Source organism: Pleurodeles waltl, chromosome 6, assembly GCF_031143425.1.
Source record: "Pleurodeles waltl isolate 20211129_DDA chromosome 6, aPleWal1.hap1.20221129, whole genome shotgun sequence".
Lineage (NCBI taxonomy): Eukaryota > Metazoa > Chordata > Amphibia > Caudata > Salamandridae > Pleurodeles > Pleurodeles waltl.
Window position 1 is genome coordinate 575,311,114 of NC_090445.1, and position 22,115 is coordinate 575,333,228.

At 50.2% G+C, this 22,115-nt stretch overlaps 1 protein-coding gene across 4 annotated transcripts in view; it reads left to right on the forward strand.

The window, feature by feature from the left end:
• Window positions 1–1,388: 1,388 nt before the first annotated feature.
• The window catches only part of LOC138301987 (prestin-like), a 175,527-nt gene continuing 154,800 nt past the window's right edge, over window positions 1,389–22,115 (forward strand). For 3 of the 4 annotated variants that reach the window (XM_069242418.1, XM_069242416.1, XM_069242419.1), the window contains exons 1-2: window positions 1,389–1,486; window positions 1,584–1,696. The gene's annotated coding sequence lies outside the window, so the exon portion shown is untranslated. The remainder of the gene's footprint in view (window positions 1,487–1,583; window positions 1,697–22,115) is intronic. The other variant, XM_069242417.1, reaches the window with a different exon arrangement.

A 22,115-nucleotide genomic window follows, 5' to 3' on the forward strand; every position in this document is an offset into this window, starting at 1 on the left:
GATCGACGTCGTAGGCATCGGCGCCGCTTCAGACGCAGCAGACATTAACGGGGTGAACGGCGCCGACTTGAAAGACGCCGGAACACCCAAGTCGTAGGCCAAAGGACCAGACGGACCTGCATGACTTCCACCCGGCGCCATGGAAGCAAAGATGTTAAACATAGCGTTCAAAAACGCTGCAGGATCCGAACCCGGAGTCGGGAAAGCTGGGTACTGTTGTTGCTGCACCGGCGCCGGCAAAGCTTCCGAAGAGGGTCCAGGTAACTCCTGGCCAGGAGAACCTTCAGGCCTCTGGGGAGGCTTGACCTCAAAGACCGACCCAGGTGACGCCGGGGTCGCCGGAGGTGGAGGGGTGACGGTCGGGCTTATCTCCCACATCGGACGACGCCGAGTCGACGGAGAAGCCGATCTAGACCTGGACCGTCCTTTGCTCGATCGGCGCCGAGAGCCACTATGGTGATGACAAGACCTAGAGGATCTCGACGAAGACTCCCTCCTATGACGCCTCTCTTTCTTCTTCTTGGACCGGGCCAAGAATAACTTTGCCTCCCTTTCTTTGAGTGCCTTAGGGTTCATGCGCTGGCACGAACCGCATGCCTCGTCCTCATGGTCGGAACTAAGACACCAGAGGCAGTTTTCGTGGGGGTCGGTAACCGACATCCAACCCCCGCATTGGTTACAAGGTTAAAAGCCGGATTTTCTAGGCTGCGACATCGTAACCGTCCGTTGGTAACAGTAGCTCCCTGTGAGCCTCGAAGAAACAACCGTTATTCGGGCATGGAAAAAAGGGAACTGACGTCTGCATGTCGACGACGGCTTCTTATTGCCTAGATGACGTCATGTGGCGTCGCGTGGAGTCGGGCGATTGTGACGTCATCGTCGACGTGCAGAGCTAGAAGAAATTTCTGTTGAAGGCTGGCGCGAGGGGAGAATTCTTTTGGTGAGGAATCCACAGGTAGGTGTATCCATCAGAAATATATTTTTTAATCATCTGTTTATATAACGGTCTTGTCAGATTTAGAAGAGACATTCACAGTATGTGTAGTGCATGATTACGGCACGCATAAGATGGCCGCCGCATTTTGACAAGAACTGGACAGATATATGCATGTTAACTGAAGGCTGATAGATTAATATGTAAGACACAGTTAACACTCCCCAATAGCTTCTATCTTTTTAATAATCCGTTTGGGTTTAGATTTTGTTAGATGCTGAAGAAACGCTCGTAATATGGGGATTATATAATTGCTACAACCAAGCTCCACAATTGCTATAATTGATACAACCAAGATGGCTGCCGCATATCGTCAAGAATTGATGCAAGCTAGTTGGCCCTCACAGGCATAAATAAACGCGAGCAAGAACGCCAGGAGTTAGACGTTCGCAAGCGTCAGAGAAAGCGTGGTTGCTAAGCAACAGAAACTGAGAAGATACGAGTCGCTTCGAGTTGCCTTGATGTGTGCCCACACGGGCTTCCTATGTCACGGTAAGGTTTGCGGTACCATGGGGCTACAGTCAAAAAAACTGAGACGGGTCTAGACGGAGTCCTAAGAGCTTTTTTGTTTGTGTGTCGTTTTTTTTAGATTTAGGTTTTTCCCGGCGCCATGCTTGTTACACAAAGCAAGTTGATTAACAATGGCTGCACAGATGGAAATGAGGCTGACTTTTAGTAGTTCCCTCCTCAAATGAAGTTCAGGTAACTTATAATGGCTGATGGACAGCGTGTAATTAATGCCTGATTACATATAATGGCAAATATGTTTAATATTGCGTAAATAGTTCTTTGCACACTGAGAACGGTAGAAATTCGCATCACCTTTTTACGCATCGGTGTTAGTAAAATAATGGAAAATAGGCCATACAAGGCATTGTGATGACACTGGCTTACTGTGCATTGATGTACTGACGATTATAACACCACCTGAATGATAAAAAAAAAAAATTGTTTGTTAAAAACTTTTTGTTTGTCGTTGATTTTTATAGAGATGGTATTGCCCTTCTCCAGTCCTGATGAGGCCCTAAATCAGAAGGCCGAAATGCGTTGACATTTCCCTTGCAAATTTGTGGGCTCGTTAAGCAGTGGACTATAATTAAGAGACTTGATATGCACCATATAATTCCTGTGGAAAAGAAATATACAGGTTTATGACAGCTAAGTGCAGTAAAATCCCACATCCATAGCATTGGTAGTAGATCACAATTCTAATCGCATGACAGTGACCACTGATAAAATGTGTGGGGCACAACCCTCCTTTGTTTTCTTATATTGTCAAACCCTTATAGATTTAATTATTTGTTAGTATTGTAAGTGGTGTTTCGTTTATTATTTTTGTACATATTATGTATGTTTGTATTTATATGGTGTTTAATGATTTACTGAATAAACCACAGCTGTTTTCCCCCCTTCCCTTTTTTAGATTTATTAAAATAAATATGGGAAAGAAATTAACCCAAAAGAAGCAGAATTAAGCACTGTTTTTCGTAACTCATTATCTGAATTGTCCCTACCTGCCGCCCTGTTTGGTGTTTTTGATTACACATACCATTTCAACAACATGTGAAGGTGAAATGCCATATCTGCCACACAATTCAGTCAGTACTAACTCTAGGATTCCATACCAAGAGCCATCAAAACAGATCCATAATGTCAAAAGTAATATGTTTAAGTTGCATCACAATGTTGATATATGTCTGGACCTACCAATGTACACATGATGTTGGCAAAAACCAGTTCAGATTGTACCAATTACCAAGATGTAGTGGCCTATTTAGAATGCCCACAACACATTGCAATAGGAAATTGCTGTGTAGTCACATACCATCCACATACCATTTACCTGGTACAAATATTCTGAACACTCATATCAATGATATGGCTTGCACTGGGGGTATAGTAGTACCACTAAGCTTTAGTTCATGCAGGATGTTCATTCTGAGAAAACATCACATGTACCAATGTTTAGTCCTCACTTACCAATGGGGACACCGCCTAACAGATCTGAGTAAGTGCAGCAAGTGTGGCATGTGAGATGTCAGACTGAGATCACAGTTTCAGAATAATTTGACACTCAAGGGAAATATCAGGAATTTTAGGTATCTACTCAAGGTGTCTGATTCAGTGTTGCACATAGAGATGGATCAAGGGGCATTTGAATGGACAGAGGGCAAAGATCAGGACAACTTACCATCAGGATGTTGGGAGTATGGATCTGTAGGTGGCAAGGAACAACCAGCAGGGTACTAGGAGCAGTATCTTGATACAATATGACACAGTCCAATGTGTATCATCATATGCTACTGTACAGAAGGGATGTCATAGTTGAGTAATATGTCCCATTACATAATTCATTTGCACACCTATGTGCCAATGTTGAGTACTCTTCATATAGGTTTACCAAGGACACATATTACCTTTTACACGTACCACGTTGTCGCAGCTTACAGTCTTTCACATCATACACTGACCTTGCAGAGGAAGGTAAATGTATTTAGTCAGTACTCACCCAATGGTCCCTGCTGTGCTGCCCTCAAATGCCAATCCAACTCAGGGGAGGCCACCACCAATATCCGGCCCATTTAGGGGGGTCAAGGTCTGACGGACACCCCTTTGTCCTTGGGTGGACATCCCCAGCTGGGCCTCAGTGGTTTTACGGTCCCAGCGTCTCAGGTCCTCACACTGCCTTCGACTGTGGGTGCTCTGCCAGCTGTGGACCACTAGGGTCTGCACTTTCTTGGAGATGGCATGCCAGATCCCCTTTTTGTGATGTGCGTTGACCTGCATGGATGACACAGACAAGAGAAGAAAGTCATGTACACATGCTCCAGTCCCAAACAAGTAGGATGAACAAGTTAGTGCAAAGTTGCCATACATACAATTCCTTGGACTTCAAACTGTTTTGCAAGTCACCCTCTGTAGTCAGGCCATGTGTGAATTGGAGTCAGGCATACAACATGCATACACAGTACCAGGTTTTGGCTAGAGACGTAGGACCAGACCACAAGTATGTCCTTGAAATGGTACATCTCAAAGATTATTTGTCACAGCAAGATTGATGTAAATGCTGTAATGTACATATGTGGATCAGGGTACATACATCACACACCATTTAACAGGGCTAACAGTGTTCTAATTTACCTCATCATACACTCTGCCTTTCACCCATTAGTATTGCATTGGACGCACCTGCTCCTCTTGTGCTGCACCATATACTGGTCCATACAGGGGTAGGACCTCCTCCACAAGCTTGACCAGCTCTTCCGCTGAAAAGGCAGGGGCCCGATCACCTGCAGGAAGTGGCATGATTGCTCCCAGAGACAGTACACAACAACTATGGTTGTGGAGGTCTTGCTGGCAGCAGTGTCAGAAGTCAAGTGAGGGATTGTGCAGAAGATTGCGGTCACGTCCGCCACATACAGGACCATCACGCCAGCTGACATCGCCATTGGCCCAAGTCTGCCAAAGGTACAAAATGTGTGCCAATGGCAATGTCCACCACGGATGTAACCACCTACCGCCATGACGACTTCCGCCAGCAGAGTCATGTGTTGTGTAGCCATTTTAGTTATAGCTGCATGAACACTCAAAGCAAACTAGGCTTGAAGTTGTGCACTTTAACCTATATATATTTTATTCAGCTTCATATTATTTGAACAAGAGCCACATTTGCGATCTTGTTTTATTTCTCTCTATCTAGCTGTTCTTTGCCTAGGTCAGCACTGTGTTCTTAAACAAGACATTTCTTTCACTCTGTACTTCTCTCAAGGCTGCAGTAAGATAGGTTGCTGGTAAACGTGGAAACGCTTTGTCTCGAGTGTTCATAGAAACATACACATCCTTACGTAGGGACATTTTCTCTAAACATCAGCTGCTTTATTATAAAAACACTTTCCTGTCCCATAAATGTTAGAGGGAGATTCCAGCCAGATGACCACGACTGTAGCAGATTCTGTAGGCTACAGGCCTCTTGCTCAGGTATGAGGGATGATGTCTTCCCAGGGGATCCTGAAGAGCAGACCTAGAGCTTAACATGCTGTGCTCTAATATAGCCTAGGTATGAATTATTTTAATGATTTTAGTGACAATTTGATAGCGTTTTGTTTTTTATGCTTTACTCTTTCTGCCACAATTTTAATCCTGTCATGCTTCATCGTCCAGGTTATTGTAGTTTATGCTTTATTATCTGAGATGCAGTTGCTTCATTAAAACCTTATTGAAATATATATTGCCTCTGATTGTCCTTGTATATGTGCGACTAATGTAAATGAGAGAAGCGGATGTGATCTGAATGACCACTATTTCCCTGAGGAGTCAATTGTGTCATGCACTCGGCTGCCCAATCATCCCTGCTCTTGGGTAGAGATGAGGCACTGCTAGTTAGCCAGAGCAAAACCCGGATTAGGCAGACAGATGTCACCTGTAGTGGGTTAGACTCAGTCCCCCACACTGCAGGTGATTCTGCGTCACTTCCTAATGTCCAGTACAGTAGGTCAGGCAGCTGCCATTTCAGAGCTCTAAAATGTACGATGAAGTAATGAAAGTTGCATCATTTACAGAAACCTCATATCTATGACAATGTGTGAAGTGTGGGATTACTGTTTACAAGTATTAATGTGCATGTAATTAGTAGAGGAAGTGAAATGAGGTATTTTGGGTCAGGCACATGAAACAGTGTTCTCAACATACTAATGACAAACAGAAGATGGCATAGGTGCAAAAATATATGTGTGACACGTCTAAAGGGGTGATGTAACTTTCACTGTCAGTGACATGTATCTCCATGTAGAGTACATGCAAGGGTTTAGGGGATTTGTATCCTGTACACTTTCATATTTTGGCTGGCTATGTGCTGAATGCCACATAGTCACTGTTTCATGTGACATGATTTCGATATGTGTGTGACGCTCTTGTGATCATACTTATGATGGATGGGGTGAGTCATTCACATTCATTCTGATGTTTTCCCACATAGTTACCCAGGGCTGAGGAGAGCAAGACAACCTCCAGTGTACTGTCCACTAGCAGACCTGCAGACCATGGAGGCACGACATGTAATCCAAATCTGTCGCCTGGATAGGCATATAATTATGGTACTATGTCGTCAGTTGGAGCCAGATCTGATGCCTGCCATTTGCAATCCAAATAGCATACCTCCCATTGTTCAAGTCATGTCAGAGCTGCACTTCCTGGCCACTGGGTCCTTTCAGAATACAGTGGCTTTTACTACAGGGATGTCTCAGCCCATGTCCAGTCTGGTTTTGAAGGCTGTACTGTCTGCATTGTTAAAACACCTGAACAGCTACATCAGATTTCTGCAACATGAGGATCTGGCCCATGTGAAGGTTGAATTCTATGCTTTGGGACACATTCCACATGTGGTTGGAGCCATAAATGGTACACATGTAGCCTTGGTTCCCCCAAGTGCAAATTAACGGGTATAAAGGAACAGAAAAAACGTCCATTCCATAAACACCCAAGTGGTCTGTTTGGCTGACTTCTATGTTTCACAAGTTTCTGGAAGCTTTCCAGGATCAGTCCATGATTCCTTCATCATGCGAAACAGCAATATCCCATTGCTGATGACACGAATATACAAAGAGAGGGCCTTGAGGGTTGGTAAGTCATGTATGTCATGTGTGAATGTCCCTTTTTTCCTGCTACCATATATGTGGATGTCCAAGATTAAAGTTTGGATTGTTGTAACTATACCTTACAGAAGAATCTGGCTACCCAAACTGTCCTTGGTTGTTGACATCAGTGAGGTACCCAACCACGCCAGGGGAAGTCTGCTTCAGTGAGACCCACTCGTGGAGAGGACGTTTGGGCTCCTGCAGGCAAGATTTTGCTGCAAAGACAAATCTGGAGGAGCCCTCTCCTACTCACCCTACAATGTCTGTCAAAAAATTGTTGCCTGCTGCATGCTCCACAACCATGCCCTGAGATGTCAGATACCATTTATACTAGATAAGGGAGACCCTCCAGACCCTGTGGGTGGGAATGCAGATATGCCAAGTGAGGATGAGCATGATGAGGATGAAGCTGGAGACATCAGGTAAAATGTCATCAATCAGTACTTCAACTGACTCAAGGTATGTAATATGATGTTACTAATGAGATTCCATGGGGCATCGTTGAGGTAATTCATGCCATGTAAAATGCTTCTTGCCATCCCCAGTGTGGTCTTAAGTGGCACCAAAGCTCATGACTCATATGCATGCTCGATGTTCCTTCAAGTTGTGTACAGAAATGTAATGTACATGGTCTATTGTTCAGCACATGCACAATCAAAGTAACTTAAATAGTTATGCATAAACAGTGTGATGTTTGTGTTCCACTCTGGCCTATACCTTCTCTTTGTCAATCACAGATTTGCAGATTGGCTCATCCTCATTTGGCACTGTCAGACAGTGTCACAGGAGGATGGGATTTGCTGACTGACATGAGCAGTGGACATGGATTAGATCAGAATCTAGTTTGGTCTGGGACATAGCTGTAGCTCTGATTTGCTTGTAATGGTATTGGTAGTGGGCCATTGCATAGCTGTCATTGGCATGAACAGTTAGATGGTGCACCATTCAGAATGGATTACTTTGATAGTTAGTTTCACATGCAAGACATTTCAAATTTAGTGCACTGTTCTGGTTTTGTTCATGGTGGAACAGTGCCTTCTGGGAGTTGTAGTAGTGTCAGTTTCCAGGACTTCATATGCCCTTCCTAAACTCTGTGGCCCAAGGTGAGTTTACTTGACATGTGGCATAGCAGTGAGGAATATTTGGAGATTTGGACAGAGGGGTGGTGGGTGATTTGGTCATTGGGGTGGGGAAAGGTGATGAGTGAGCATGCAAGACAAAACTGTTTGGTGACATGATTTGTGTAGTGACTTACCCGACTCCACCTCCCTCCCCCCCAGGTATTCCTGTCAGGCCCGCAGGATGCAGAATGTCCAAGACCGTCTCCTCCCATGATGTGAACTGTGGAGGAGGTGGTAGGGTCCAGTCTTGAGGACCACCGGCTAATGCCTGGGTGCCATTTAACGTACTTTCCCCGTGAGGTTATTCCACCTCTTCCTGATTTCCTCCCTTATGCGTGGGTAACTGCCTACTGCATTCACCCTGTTGACTATCCTTTGCAACAACCTCATTTTTTATGGCTATTTGTAGGAAGGTAGCCTCTTTCTAGCCTTGTTACCCCCACGTTTGGCCTGTTTGTGAGTATATGTCAGGGTGTTTTTACTGTCTCACTGGGATCCTGCTAGCCAGGACCCCAGTGCTCATAGGTTTGTGGCCTACATGTGTTCCCTGTGTAGTGTCTAACTGTACCACTGAGGCTCTGCTAACCAGAACCTCAATTTCTGATGAATACAACTACCTGTGGATTCTTCACCTAATGAATTCTCCTCATGCGTAGCATTCGATGGAAACTTCTCTCTAGCTGTGCACGTCGGCGAGGACGTCACAATTGCCTGACTCCACGTGGCTCCGCGTGACGTCCTCGTGGCAATAAGAGGCCCTCGCCACTGTGCTAACGTCAGTTCCCTTTTTTCCGTGCCTTCAATAACGGTTACTTTTCTGGCTACCTGTATCGTTCACTCTTCGGAAGGGATACTTTCTTTTTTTCACGATGTCGGCTCCAAAGAAATCAGGTTTCAAGCCCTTCCGGGAGTGTAGAGGTCAGATGTCGGTGACTGACCCTCACAACGACTGCCTTTGGTGCCTCAGTTTGGATCACAACGTCCAGGAATGCGGCTCCTGTCAGAAGATGAATCCGAAGGCGTTGAGGGAGCGTGAGGCGAAGCTATTTTCCGCTAAGTCAAAGAAGGAGAGGAAGCGGCACCATGGATCGTCTTCAGGAAAGTCATCTCATAAGAAGCGGCATCACAGTGACTCTCGGCTTCGATCCAGTAGTCGGTTGGAGTCGAGGTCTCCGTCGTCTCGGTGCCGCAAGTCTTGGGTAGTGAGTCCGACGGTGTCCCACAGCCTGTGACACCACAAATGTCCCCGGCGCAGTCAGTCTTCGAGGTCGTGGAGCCTCAGAGTCATCTGGCTTCTCCGGTGCATTGAGGCGCCCAAGAGTCGAGCCCGGTGCCGGTGCCGGCTCCGGCTCCGCAAGGTTATCCTTCGTTCCAGACTCCAGGTACGGATCCAGCGGCATTTCTTAATGCAATGTTTGCCATATTTCAAAATATGGCTCCAGGAGGTGGTGTGCCGGCTGGCCCCACCGGTCCCCTGGCGTTCAATCTCGGCGTTCCGGCTCCATACAAGCCGACGCTGTTTATGCCTTTCTGTTCGGCTGGAGACTCTGGTCAAGCACCTCTGCCGGCAGCTCAGCCCTCGACGTCGAGGGAGAGACCTTCGACGCCGTTGTCGGAGGAGATGGAGCCTAGAGGTTCGATGGCGTTGTCGGATGCAGGAGCCTTGTCCATGGCGCCGATGGATCCATCTGCGGCGTCGGGTGGATCCGGAGATCCTATCATGACGCCTTCCCGGTGCCATTCACAGACGTCGTTGCACTCCATGTCGACGCTGGGGCTGGAGGCCAAGTTGAGGTCTCGGCAAAAGGTCCTTAGGTTGCTGGAAGAAGGGGGATATCAGCAACAATTCCTTGAAGAAGGTGAGATCACTGATCCCCAGAGTGAGTTCCCAGGACTGTATACTGCAATTGGACTTTGCACTTCTCCAGAATGGGATCTGGCCTCCCCAGGAGAATATACGGAGGAGGCAGCCACTTTCCATTCAGTGATTAGGAAGGCTGAAGGCTTTTTTGGAACTTCACTTACCTACAGCACAGTTTAAGACAAACCTGTTGACTGAAGTTTTGCATCCTGCTACAGCCATGGCGGACCCTCTCTTACCTTTTAATGAGGCTCTAATGGAACCAATCGAAGAGGTGTGGAAAAAGCCTGTCACCTCTTTGGCGGTTAGTAGATCAGTGGCCAGACGTTATAGGTCTGCACCTGGGGACCAGGAGTTTTTGGCAAAACACCCTTCGCCAGAGAGCCTGGTGGTGCAAGCATCTTGCTCTTCGAAGTCGGCTCCTGGTTTATTTCCGGGAGTCCCATCGGACCGGGAATCCAAGCGAATGGACGGATCGGCCAAGAAGGTGTTTTTTCGTCATGCAGCATGGCGCTGAAATCTGCCAATGCTACTTGTATTCTTGGCAGGTATATACATGCTGTAATGGATGCAGCAAAGACTGTTCTTCCAGACATGCCCCAGGACTTGCATAGCCTTCTTTTGGCTGCTCAGGCGGCGGCTACGCAAGTTATTCAGTCAGGGCTGGATACCACGGACTCTGTTGCAAGAGCCATGGGGACTTCCGTTGCCACCAGGCGTCATGCGTGGTTACGCACTTCTGGTTTTTCTTCTGATGTCCAGGCCACGCTATTGGATTTGCCTTTTGATGGGGCAAAACTATTTGGATCAAAAGTGGACTTTGCGCTAGAGCGCTTTAAAGAATGTAGGGTCACTGCTAGGTCTTTGGGTCTGCAGGCTGCTTCCACCCCGTTTCGGTCATTCAGATGGCTGCAAGTTTGTGGTAGAGGGGCTTCCTTTCGTGGGAGGTCACAGCAGCCGGGGCAGCAGTCTTCGAGCCTTCCTTATCGATCGCTTAGGGGGCGGGGTAGAGTCCGCACAAGAGGGGCCACCCAGCAGCAGCACCCTTCCTCTTCCTCTGGAGGGTTACCACAAGGAAAGCAGCCCTAATCCTCTTGACATTGTCTCTCATGTCTCTCCGGTAGGGGTGAGGCTTTCTCTTTTTCTTCCCATATGGGAGTCCATAACATCAGATTCCTGGGTCATCAGTGTGGTAAGAAAAGGTTACACTCTTCCCTTTCGGGAGATTCCTCCTCCCTTCCCTCCCCGTCCTTCCTTTTGTTCAGAAGATCATCTCCTGTTGCTAGAACAGGAGGTTCTCTCCGTATTGTTGAAGGGCACAGTGGAGTTGGTTCCGGAGCAGGAGAGGGGTCAGGGATGCTATTCCAGGTACTTCCTGATCCCCAAAAAGGATGGTCATCTGAGACTTATTTTGGACCTAAGGGTTTTGAATTGGTTCCTCAAACAGGAGAAATTCATAATGCTGACTCTGGCACAGGTGCTTTTGGCGTTGAACAAGGAGGATTGGATGGTGTTGGTCGATTTGCAGAATGCTTATTTTCACATTCTAATTCTCAAGTCGCACAGGAAGTATCTCCGGTTTGTGGTAGGGTCGCAGCACTATCAGTTTGCGGTCCTTCCTTTTGGTCTTACTTCTGCACCTCAGGTCTTCACGAAGGTGATGGCGGTTGTTGCAGCACACCTCAGGAGGAAGGGAGTAGCAGTATTCCCTTACCTGGACGATTGGTTGATCAAAGCCAAGTCTCTGGGGCTTGTGTTGCGTCATCTGCAGCTGACAACCCAGTTAATGTTCAGTCTGGGTTTTTCAATAAATGTGCCCAAGTCTCACCTAGAGCCCTCTCAACGCCTCCTGTTCATAGGGGCAGTACTGGACACGACATTGAATTGGGCCTTTCCTCCACCACAGCAGATACAGGACATTCAGGCATTGGTTCCAATGTTTCAAGAAGGAGCGGTAATTCCAGTCCTCAAGGTCCTTCGTCTGCTCGGCCTGTTCGCTTCTTGCATTCTGTTGGTCACTCATGCACGCTGGCATAGGAGAGCTCTTCAGTGGTGCCTCCGCAGGCAGTGGTTTCAACACAGAGGAGATCTCGGGGAGTCGATAAAGATCTCCAGAGACACTGCAGTGGATCTCCGATGGTGGGCTGCGGAAGGCAACCTTTCTCAAGGAAAGCCGTTTTTGCTGCCAACTCCGGTGACCACGGTGATAATGGATGCCTCCACCTTAGGGTGGGGAGCTCATCTGGAGGATCTGGAGATCAAGGGTCATTGGTCTCCAGCATAGCAGAGGTTTCATATCAATCTGCTGGAACTGCAGGCGATTCGTTTGGCCCTCAATACCTTCCTCCCGTCCCTTCGCGGTCAGTGAGTTCAGATCCTGATGGACAACATGATCGCGATGTGGTATATCAACAAGCAGGGGGGTGTAGGGTCGTACCTTCTTTGCAGAGAGGCTCTGCGACTCTGGTCCTGGGCTTGGGACCATCAGCTTTGCGTAGTAGCAAACCATCTGGCCGGGGCCCAAAACGTAAGGGCGGACAGACTCAGTTGCTTCTTCTCGGATGACCACGAGTGGCGTCTGCATCCGGATCTCATTCTTCACCTCTTTCGGATGTGGGGTTTTCCCCAGATAGACCTGTTTGCCACTCGGAAGAACGCGCACTGTCCGTCGTTCTGCAGCCTTCAGTATCCGATGCAAGGAGAGTTGGGGGACACGTTTCAGATGTCCTGGTGCAACAGTTGCTTTACGCGTTTCCCCCCATACCCTTGATTCCTCTGGTTTTGAGGAAGATTCGCCAAGACCGGGCCCAAGTCATTCTAATAGCTCCAGATTGGCCACAACGGGTATGGCATGCAGACCTTCTTCCACTCTCTCTGTTCCCGCCGCTCGGTCTCCCTCTCAGGGCAGACCTCCTCTCCCAGTCACAGGGGCAGGTTTTACACCCCCACCTGTAGAGCCTGCACCTTCATGCCTGGAGATTGAGCGGGGCAACCTGAGTGCTTTTTCTCTCCCACCAGAGGTGGTGGACGTTCTTTTATCAGCCAGGCGACACTCCACCAAATCGGTCTATGCGAGTAGGTGGGCTAAATTCGTTCGTTGGTGTGGAGAGCAGAAAATTGATCCCTTAAGTGCCCATCTTTCAGATATTTTGTTATTTGCATTATCGTTGGCTCAGCGCGGTTGTGCTGTGGCCACTGTTAAAGGCTATCTTTCAGCCTTCTTATGTCTTCCAGATCACCCTCTTTATTCAAATCTCCTTTGGTTTTACGATTTTTGAAGGGGCTTACTAGTAGGTTTCCTTCCACTCCTTTTATCATGCTGCAGTGGGACCTGAATCTAGTGTTGACTTTTTTGATGGGCTCTCCCTTTGAGCCGCTTCATTCTTGTCCCTTGAAGTATTTGTTTTTCAAAACTGTTTTTCTGACAGCCATTACGTCGGCTAGACGTGTTAGTGAACTGCAGGCCCTTTCTGTTCACCCGCCTTACACGACTTTTCATAAGGACAAAGTGGTTTTGAGGACCAGGGCGACTTTCCTCCCCAAGGTAGTGTCTCCGTTTCACTTGGGACAATCCATAACTCTCTCGTCGTTCTACCCTCCTCCACATCCATCTAAGGAGGAGGAAAGACTCCATCGTCTGGACCCTAGGAGGGCTCTCAGCTTTTATATCGACAGGACGAGAGAGTTCCGGTTGGATGAACAACTCTTTATCGGATACGTGCGGAAGAGGAAGGGGAAGGCCGTCCACAAGAGAACGCTCTCCAGGCGGGTCGTTCTTTGTATAAAAATATGTTATTCATTGGCGAAGAAAGATCCTCCTGAGGGGATCAGAGCCCATTCCACCAGGGCCAAGTCGGCATCATCGGCTTTGGCCAGAGGTGTTCCGGTGGCGGTCATCTCTAAGGCCGTCACTTGGTCTTCCCTCCACACCTTTGTAAAGCATTATTGTCTGGATTCGGAGGTGCAGAGGGATGGCTATTTTGCACGGTCTGTGCTGCATGAGTTCCTGGTTTGACCAGACGGACACCCTCCTCCGAGTTGGTACTGCTTTGGAACTCTATTCATTAGGTGAGGAATCCACAGGTAGTTGTATGCATCAGAAGAGCAAGTTACTTACCTTCGGTAACGCTTTTTCTGGTGGATACATTAGCTACCTGTGTGTTCCTCACGGTCCCTCCCACCTCCCCGTTGTCTGTCTGGTCATACCGGGATCGCCTTGGGTGTGCAATTCAGGTTATTTCCATGTTTGCAAACTGCTCATGATGGTATGTTCTTTTTAAGGAACTTTTTGTGAAAGTTTTTTATGAAGGTTCTCTATAAAGTTTTATTATTTACGATCATGAAGTGTTTAGATTGTCGGTGTTTTCTGTATGTTTCAAAGGCATGTCAAAAATGGCGTAAACTGACGTCAGCACGGCGGCGAGGGCATCTTATTGCCACAATGACGTCACACGGAGCCACGTGGAGTCAGGCAATTGTGACGTCCTTGCCAACGTGCAGAGCTAAAGAGAAGTTTCCGTTGAATGCTACGCATGGGGAGAATTCATTAGGTGAGGAATCCACAGGTAGCTAATGTATCCACCAGAAAAAGCGTTACCAAAGGTAAGTAACTTGCTCGTTTATGCTCTCTCTGCTTTTAAAATTGTCACTGCAGGCTAGTGACTAATTTTACCAATTCTGATTGGCACCCTGGAACACCCTTATAATTCCCTAGTATATGGTACCTAGGTGTACCCAGGGTATTGGGGTTCCAGGTGATCCCCAATACCCATAGGGAGCTTAGACAATTTTTACACATGACTGCCACTGCAGCCTGAATGAAATAACAGCCATTTTACACTGCACTTAACTACCTTATAAGTCACCTATATGTCTAACCTTCACTTAGTGATGGTTAGGTGCAAAGTTACTTAGTATGAGGACACCCTGGGACTAGCCAAGGTGCCCCCACATTGTTCAGGGCAATTTCCCCAGACTTTGTGAGTGCGGGGACACCATTACATGCATGCACTACATATAGGTCAATACCTATATGCAGCGTCACAATGGTAACTCCCAACATGGCCATGTAACATGTCTAGGATCATTGAATTGTCACCCCAATACCATTATGGTATTGGGGGGACAATTCCATTGCATCCCTGGGGCTCCAGCATAGAGCCCGGGTACTGCCAAATTAACTTTCGGGGGTTTTCTCTGAAGCTACCGCTGCTGCCAACCCTCAGACAGGTTTCTGCCCCCCTGGGGCCTGGGCAGCCCAGTCCTAGGAAGGAAGAACAAAGGATTTCCTCTGAGAGAGGGTGTTACACCCTCTCCCTTTGGAAATAGGTGTGAAGGGCCTGGGAGGAGTAGCCTCTCCTGGCCTCTGGAAATGCTTTGAAGGGCACAGATGGTGCCCTCTTTGCATAAGCCAGTCTACACTCTACACCGGTTCAGGGATCTCCCCAGCCCTGCTCTGGCACAAAACTGGACAAAGGAAAGGGGAGTGACCACTCCCCTGACCAGCACCTCCCAGGGGAGGTGCCCAGAGCTCCTCCAGTGTGTCCCAGACACCTGCCATCTTGGATGCAGAGGTGTGAAGGCACAATGGACAGCTCTGAGTGGCCAGTGCGAGCAGGTGACATCAGAGACCCCTCCTGATAGGTGCTTACCTTTCTCTGTAGCCAATCCTCCTCTGAGGGCTATTTGGGGTCTCTCCTGTGGGTTTCTCACCAGATAACGAACGCAAGAGCTCACCAGAGCTCCTCTGCACTTCCCTCTTCGACTTCTGCCAAGGATTGACTGCTGACTGCTCCATGACGCCTGCAAAACTGCAAAAAAGTAGCGAGAAGACTACCAGCAACATTGTAGCGCCTCATCCTGCCGGCTTTCTCGACTGTTTCCTGCTGGTGCATGCTCTGAGAGCTGTCTGCCTTCACCCTGCACTGGAAGGCAAGAAGAAATCTCCTGTGGGTCGACGGAATCTTCCCCTGCCAACGCAGGTACCAAACTTCTGCATCACCGGTCCTCTGGGTCCCCTCTCATCCTGACGAGCGTGGTCCCTGGAACACCGGAGCTGGGTCCAAGTGTCCCCGACAGTCCAGTGGCCCTTCTGTCCAAATTTGGTGGAGGTAAGTCCTTGCCTCCCCACGTCAGACAGTAATCCTGTGTACTGCGTGAACTGCAGCTTCTAGGGCTTCTGTGCACTTTTGTAAGACTTCCTTCATGCACAGCTGTGAGGAAATGCCTCCTTGGCATGGTTACCCCCTGACTTTTTGCCTTTGCTGATGCCAAGTTATGATTTAAAAGTATGCTGGGACCTGCTAACCAGACCCCAGCACCAGTGTTCTTTCCCTAAAACTGTACCTTTGTCTCCACAATTGGCACAACCCTGGCACCCAGGTAAGTCCCTTGTAACTGGTACCCCTGGTACCAAGGGCCCTGATGCCAGGGAAGGTCTCTAAGTGCTGCAGCATGTCTTATGCCACCCTGGGACCCCTCACTCAGCACATGCACACTGCTTGCCAGCTTGTGTTGGTGGGGAGAAAATGACTAAGTCGTCATGGCACTCCCCTCAGAGTGCCATGCCAACCTCACACTGCCTATGGTATAGATAAGTCACCCCTCTAGCAGGCCTTACAGCCCTAAGGCAGGGTGCACTATACCACAGGTGAGGGCATAGGTGCATGAGCACTATGCCCCTACAGTGTCTAAGCAAAACCTTAGACATTGTAAGTGCAGGGTAGCCATAAGAGTATATGGTCTGGGAGTCTGTCATACACGAACTCCACAGCTACATAATGGCTACACTGAAAACTGGGAAGTTTGGTATCATGCCAGTGTGCATTTTATTGTGAAATACACCCAGAGGGCATCTTAGAGATACCCCCTGAAAACATACCCGACTTCCAGTGTGGGCTGACTAGTTTTTGCCAGCCTGCCACACACCAGACATGTTGCTGGCCACATGGGAAGAGTGCCTTTGTCACTCTGTGGCCAGGAACAAAGCCTGTACTGGTGGAGGTGCCTCTCACGTCCCCCTGCAGGAACTGTAACACCTGGCGGTGAGCCTCAAGGGCTCACCCCCTTTGTTACAGCGCCACAGGGCATCCCAGCTAGTGGAGATGCCCGCCCCTCCGGCCACTGCCCCCACTTTTGGCGGCAAGAGTGGAGGAGATAATGAGAAAAACAAGGAGGAGTCACTCCCAAGTCAGGAGAGCCCCTAAGGTGTCCTGAGCTGAGGTGACTCTTACTTTTAGAAATCCTCCATCTTGCAGATGGAGGATTCCCCCAATAGGATTAGGGATGTGGGAGGGGGCACAAAGAGGGTGTAGTCACCCTCAGGGCCAGTAGCCATTGGCTACTGCCCTCCTAGACCTAAACATACCCCTAAATTGAGTATTTAGGGGCTCCCAGAACTGAGGAAGATAGATTCCTGCAACATGAAGACGAAGAAGGACTGCTGACCTGAAGCCCTGCAGAGAAGACGGAGACGATGACTGCTTTGGCCCCAGCCCTACCGGCCTGTCTCCCCACTTCAAGAAAAACTGCAACAGCAACACATCCAACAGGGACCAGCGACCTCTGAAGCCTCAGAGGACTGCCCTCCATCTAAAAGGACCAAGAAGCTCCCGAGAACAGCGTCCCTGTTCAACAAAACTGCCACTTTGCAACAAAGAAGCAACTTTTAAAGACCACACGTTTCCCGCCGGAAGCGTGAGACTTTCCACTCTGCACCCGACGCCCCCGGCTCGACATGTGGAAAACCAACACTACAGGGAGGACTCCCCGGCAACTGCGAGCACGTGAGGAGCCAGAGTTGACCCCCCTGAGCTCCCACAGTGACGCCTGCAGAGGAAATCCAGAGGCTCCCCCTGACCGCGACTGCCTGCTTCAAGGAACCCGGCGCCTGGAAACCACACTGCACCTGCAGCCCCCAGGACCTGAAGGAACCGAACTCCAGTGCAGGAGCGACCCCCAGGCGACCCTCTGCCTAGCCCAGGTGGTGGCTACCCCATGGAGCCTCCCCTGTGCCTGCCTGCATCGTTGAAGAGACCCCCGGGTCCCCCCATTGATTCCTAATGAAAACCTGACACCTGTTTGCACTCTGCACCCGGCCGCCCCTGTGCCGCTGAGGGCGTACTTTCTGTGCCTGCTTGTGCCTCCCCCCCGGTGCCCTACAAAACCCCCCTGGTCTGCCCTCAGTTGCACTGTGTCCACTTTTAAAATAGCTTATTGCCATTTTTGCCAAGACTGTACATGCTATTGTGATAATTCAAAATTCCTAAGATACCTGAGTGAAATACCTTTCATTTAAAGTATAAGCCAGGCCAGCCTCCTACAATACTCCACCCCAAGGCCCTGAAAAGTAGGAATAAAGTTACCCTACTACCCCAGAAAGACAGTAAAGTCGAGATAGGAAATTCTGCAAGGACAACAACTGACTGCAAAACACTGAAGACGTATTCCTGGACCTGAGGACCTGTAAAGGAAAGGGACCAAGTCCAAGAGTCACACAAGTGTCCGCGGGGGCAGGAGCCCACTAAACCCCAGATGAAGGTGCAAAAGGGCTGCCTCTGGGTGGAAGAAGCTGAAGATTCTGCAACAACGGAAGGGGCCAGGAATTTCTCCTTTGGTCAGGAGATGTCCCACAGCGTGCTGGAGGATGCATAGTTGTTTCCACGCAGAAAGACCACAAACGAGCCTTGCTAGCTGCAAGAGTCGCGGTTGAGAATTTTGGGTGCTGTCAGGGCCCAGGAAGGACCAGGACGTCGGCCCTTGGAGGAGGAGACAGAGGGGGCTCTCAGCAACACAGAGAGCCCACGCAGAAGCAGGCAGCACCTGCAGAAGCACCTGAACAGGCATTCAGAAGATCTGAGCACAACGGTCGACTCAGCACAACAAAAGGGAGTCCCAGAAAGTCGGAGTCCAACTCAGTGAGTTGGGCAATGCAGGACGGAGTGCTGGGGACCTAAGCTAGGCTGTGCACAAAGGAAGTCTTGCAAGAGTGCACAGAAGCCCTAGCAGCTGCAGTTCACGCAGTACACAGGATTACTGTCTGGCGTGGGGAGGCAAGGACTTACCTCCACCAAATTTGGACAGAAGGGACACTGGACTGTCGGGGACACTTGGACCCAGCTCCTGTGTTCCATGGACCTCCCGGACCTCGCGCCTCTTTCAGCGACGCCATCGCCGACTTCATCTCCCCGCACGCCCTCGCCTCACCGGACTACATCCTCCTAGGCGACCTCAACTTCCATCTGGAACAAAACAACGACCCCAACACCACCACCCTGCTCGACAACCTCGACAACCTCGGCCTCAAACAACTGGTGAACACCGCCACCCACATCGCCGGACACACGCTCGACCCTATCTTCTCCGCCAGCAAACACGTCTTCTTCAGCCACACCTCTGCCCTACACTGGACCGACCACAGCTGCGTCCACTTCACATTCCGACGCGAGACCTCCCACCTCCACACTCAACCCACCCCTCGTCGACAGTGGAACAAGATCCCTGAAGAGCAACTCTTCTCCGCTCTCGCCGCCAACCAACCCACCCTCACCACCGACCCCAACGACGCAGCTCTCAACCTCACAAACTGGATCTCCAACTGCGCTGACAACCTTGCTCCCCTCAAACGCACGCATCGACAGACCAACACCAAAAAACCTCTCTGGTTCTCTGACACCCTCAAAGAATCAAAGAAAACTTGTCGTGCCCTTGAGAAGGCCTGGCGCAAGGACCACACCGCGGACAACATGACCGCCCTCAAGAACGCTACACGCGAACACCACCACCTGATCCGCACTGCCAAAAGGAACTTTTTCACCGACAGACTAGACAAAAACAGCCACAACAGCAGAGAACTCTTCAGCATCGTCAAAGAGTTCTCCAACCCCAGCGCCAGCGCCAACGCCGTCACGCCCTCACAGGATTTGTGCGAATCCCTCGCCACTTTCTTCCATCGCAAGATCAGCGACCTCCACGACAGCTTCGGACACCAGACCCAACCATACACCACTGAACCCGCTTCCCCGGACATCACCCTCAACAACTGGACCCACATCAACACGGAAGAAACCAAATCCATCATGAACTCTATCCACTCCGGCGCCCCTTCGGACCCCTGCCCGCACTTCATCTTTAACAAAGCCGACGACATCATCGCCCGCACCTCCAGACCGTCATCAACTCTTCTTTTTCTTCTGCTACCTTCCCCGAATGCTGGAAGCACGCTGAAGTCAACGCCCTACTAAAGAAACCTACGGCTGACCCAAGCGACCTGAAAAACTTCCGCCCCATCTCTCTTCTACCTTTCCCAGCCAAGGTAATAGAAAAGACCGTCAACAAACAGCTGACCACCTTCCTGGAAGACAACAACCTGCTCGACCCTTCACAAACCGGATTCCGAACCAACCACAGCACGGAAACCGCCCTCATCTCAGTCACAGACGACATCAGAACCCTGATGGACAACGGTGAAACAGTCGCCCTCATTCTCCTCGACCTCTCGGCTGCCTTTGACACCGTCTGTCACCGCACCCTAATCACCCGCCTACGCTCCACCGGGATCCAAGGCCAGGCCCTGGACTGGATCGCCTCCTTCCTCGCTAACCGCTCCCAAAGAGTTTACCTCCCTCCGTTTCGCTCAGAACCCACCAAGATCATCTGCGGCGTACCTCAAGGCTCATCGCTCAGCCCGACACTCTTCAATGTCTACATGAGCCCCCTCGCCGACATCGTACGCAAGCACGACATCATCATCACCTCCTACGCCGACGACACCCAACTTGTACTCTCCCTCACCAAGGACCCCGCCAGCGCCAAGACCAACCTACAAGAGGGTATGAAGGACGTCGCAGATTGGATGAGGCTCAGCCGCCTAAAGCTGAACTCTGAAAAAACGGAAGTCCTCATCCTCGGCAACACCCCGTCCGCCTGGGACGACTCCTGGTGGCCCACGGCCCTCGGCACCGCACCGACCCCCGCAGACCACGCCCGCAACCTCGGCTTCATCTTGGACCCTCTTCTCACCATGACCAAGCAAGTCAACGCCGTGTCCTCCGCCTGCTTCCTCACTCTCCGCATGCTCCGCAAGATCTTCCACTGGATCCCCGCCGACACCAGAAAAACCGTGACCCACGCCCTTGTCACGAGTCGCCTGGACTACGGCAACACCCTCTACGCCGGGACCACCGCCAAACTCCAAAACCGCCTGCAACGCATCCAAAACGCCTCGGCCCGCCTCATCCTCGACGTACCCCGCAACAGCCACATCTCCGCACACCTGAGACACCTGCATTGGCTCCCAGTCAGCAAAAGGATCACCTTCCGTCTTCTCACCCACGCACACAAAGCCCTCCACAACAAGGGACCGGAATACCTCAACAGACGCCTCAGCTTCTACGTCCCCACCCGCCCCCTCCGCTCCGCTGGCCTCGCACTTGCTGCCGTCCCTCGCACCCGCCGCTCCACGGCGGGTGGGAGATCTTTCTCCTTCCTGGCGGCCAAGACCTGGAACTCCCTCCCCACCAGCCTCAGGACCACCCAGGACCACTCCGCTTTCCGGAGACTCCTAAAGACTTGGCTGTTCGAGCAGCGATAACCCCCCCTTTCCCCCCTAGCGCCTTGAGACCCGCACGGGTGAGTAGCGCGCTTTATAAATGTTAATGATTTGATTTGATTTGATATGGACCACGCTCGTCAGGATGAGAGGGGACCGAGAGGACCGGAGATGCAGAAGTTTGGTGCCTGCGTTAGCAGGGGAAAGATTCCGTCCACCCACGGGAGATTTCTTCTTGGCTTCTAGTGCAGGGTGAAGGCAGACAGCCCTCAGAGCATGTACCACCAGGAAACAGTCGAGAGAGCCAGCAGGATGAGGCCCAACAATGTTTCTGGTAGTCTTCTTGCTACTTTGTTGTGGTTTTGCAGGCATCCTGGAGCAGTCAGCGGTCGATCATTGGCAGAAGTCGAAGAGGGAAGTGCAGAGGAACTCTGGTGAGCTCTTGCATTCATTATCTGGTGAGATACCCAGAGGAAAGACCCTAAATAGCCCACAGAGGAGGATTGGCTACAGAGAAAGGTAAGCACCTATCTGAACTGTCCATTGTGCCCTCACACCTCTGCATCCAAGATGGCAGAGGTCTGGGACACACTGGAGGAGCTCTTGGCACCTCCCCTGGGAGGTGCTGGTCAGGGGAGTGGTCACTCCCCTTTCCTTTCTCCAGTTTCACGCCAGAGCAGGGCTGGGGGGATCCCTGAACCGGTGTAGAGTGGCTTATGCAAGCAGGGCACCATCTGTGCCCTTCAAAGCATTTCCAGAGGCAGGAGAGGCTACTCCTCCCAGGCCCTTCACACCTATTTCCAAAGGGAGAGGGTGTAACACCCTCTCTCAGAGGAAATCATTTGTTCTGCCTTCCTGGGACCAGGCTGCCCAGGCACCGGGGGGGCAGAAACCTGTCTGAGGGTTGGCAGCAGCGGTAGCTGCAGTGAAAACCCTGGAAAGTTAGTTTGGCAGTATC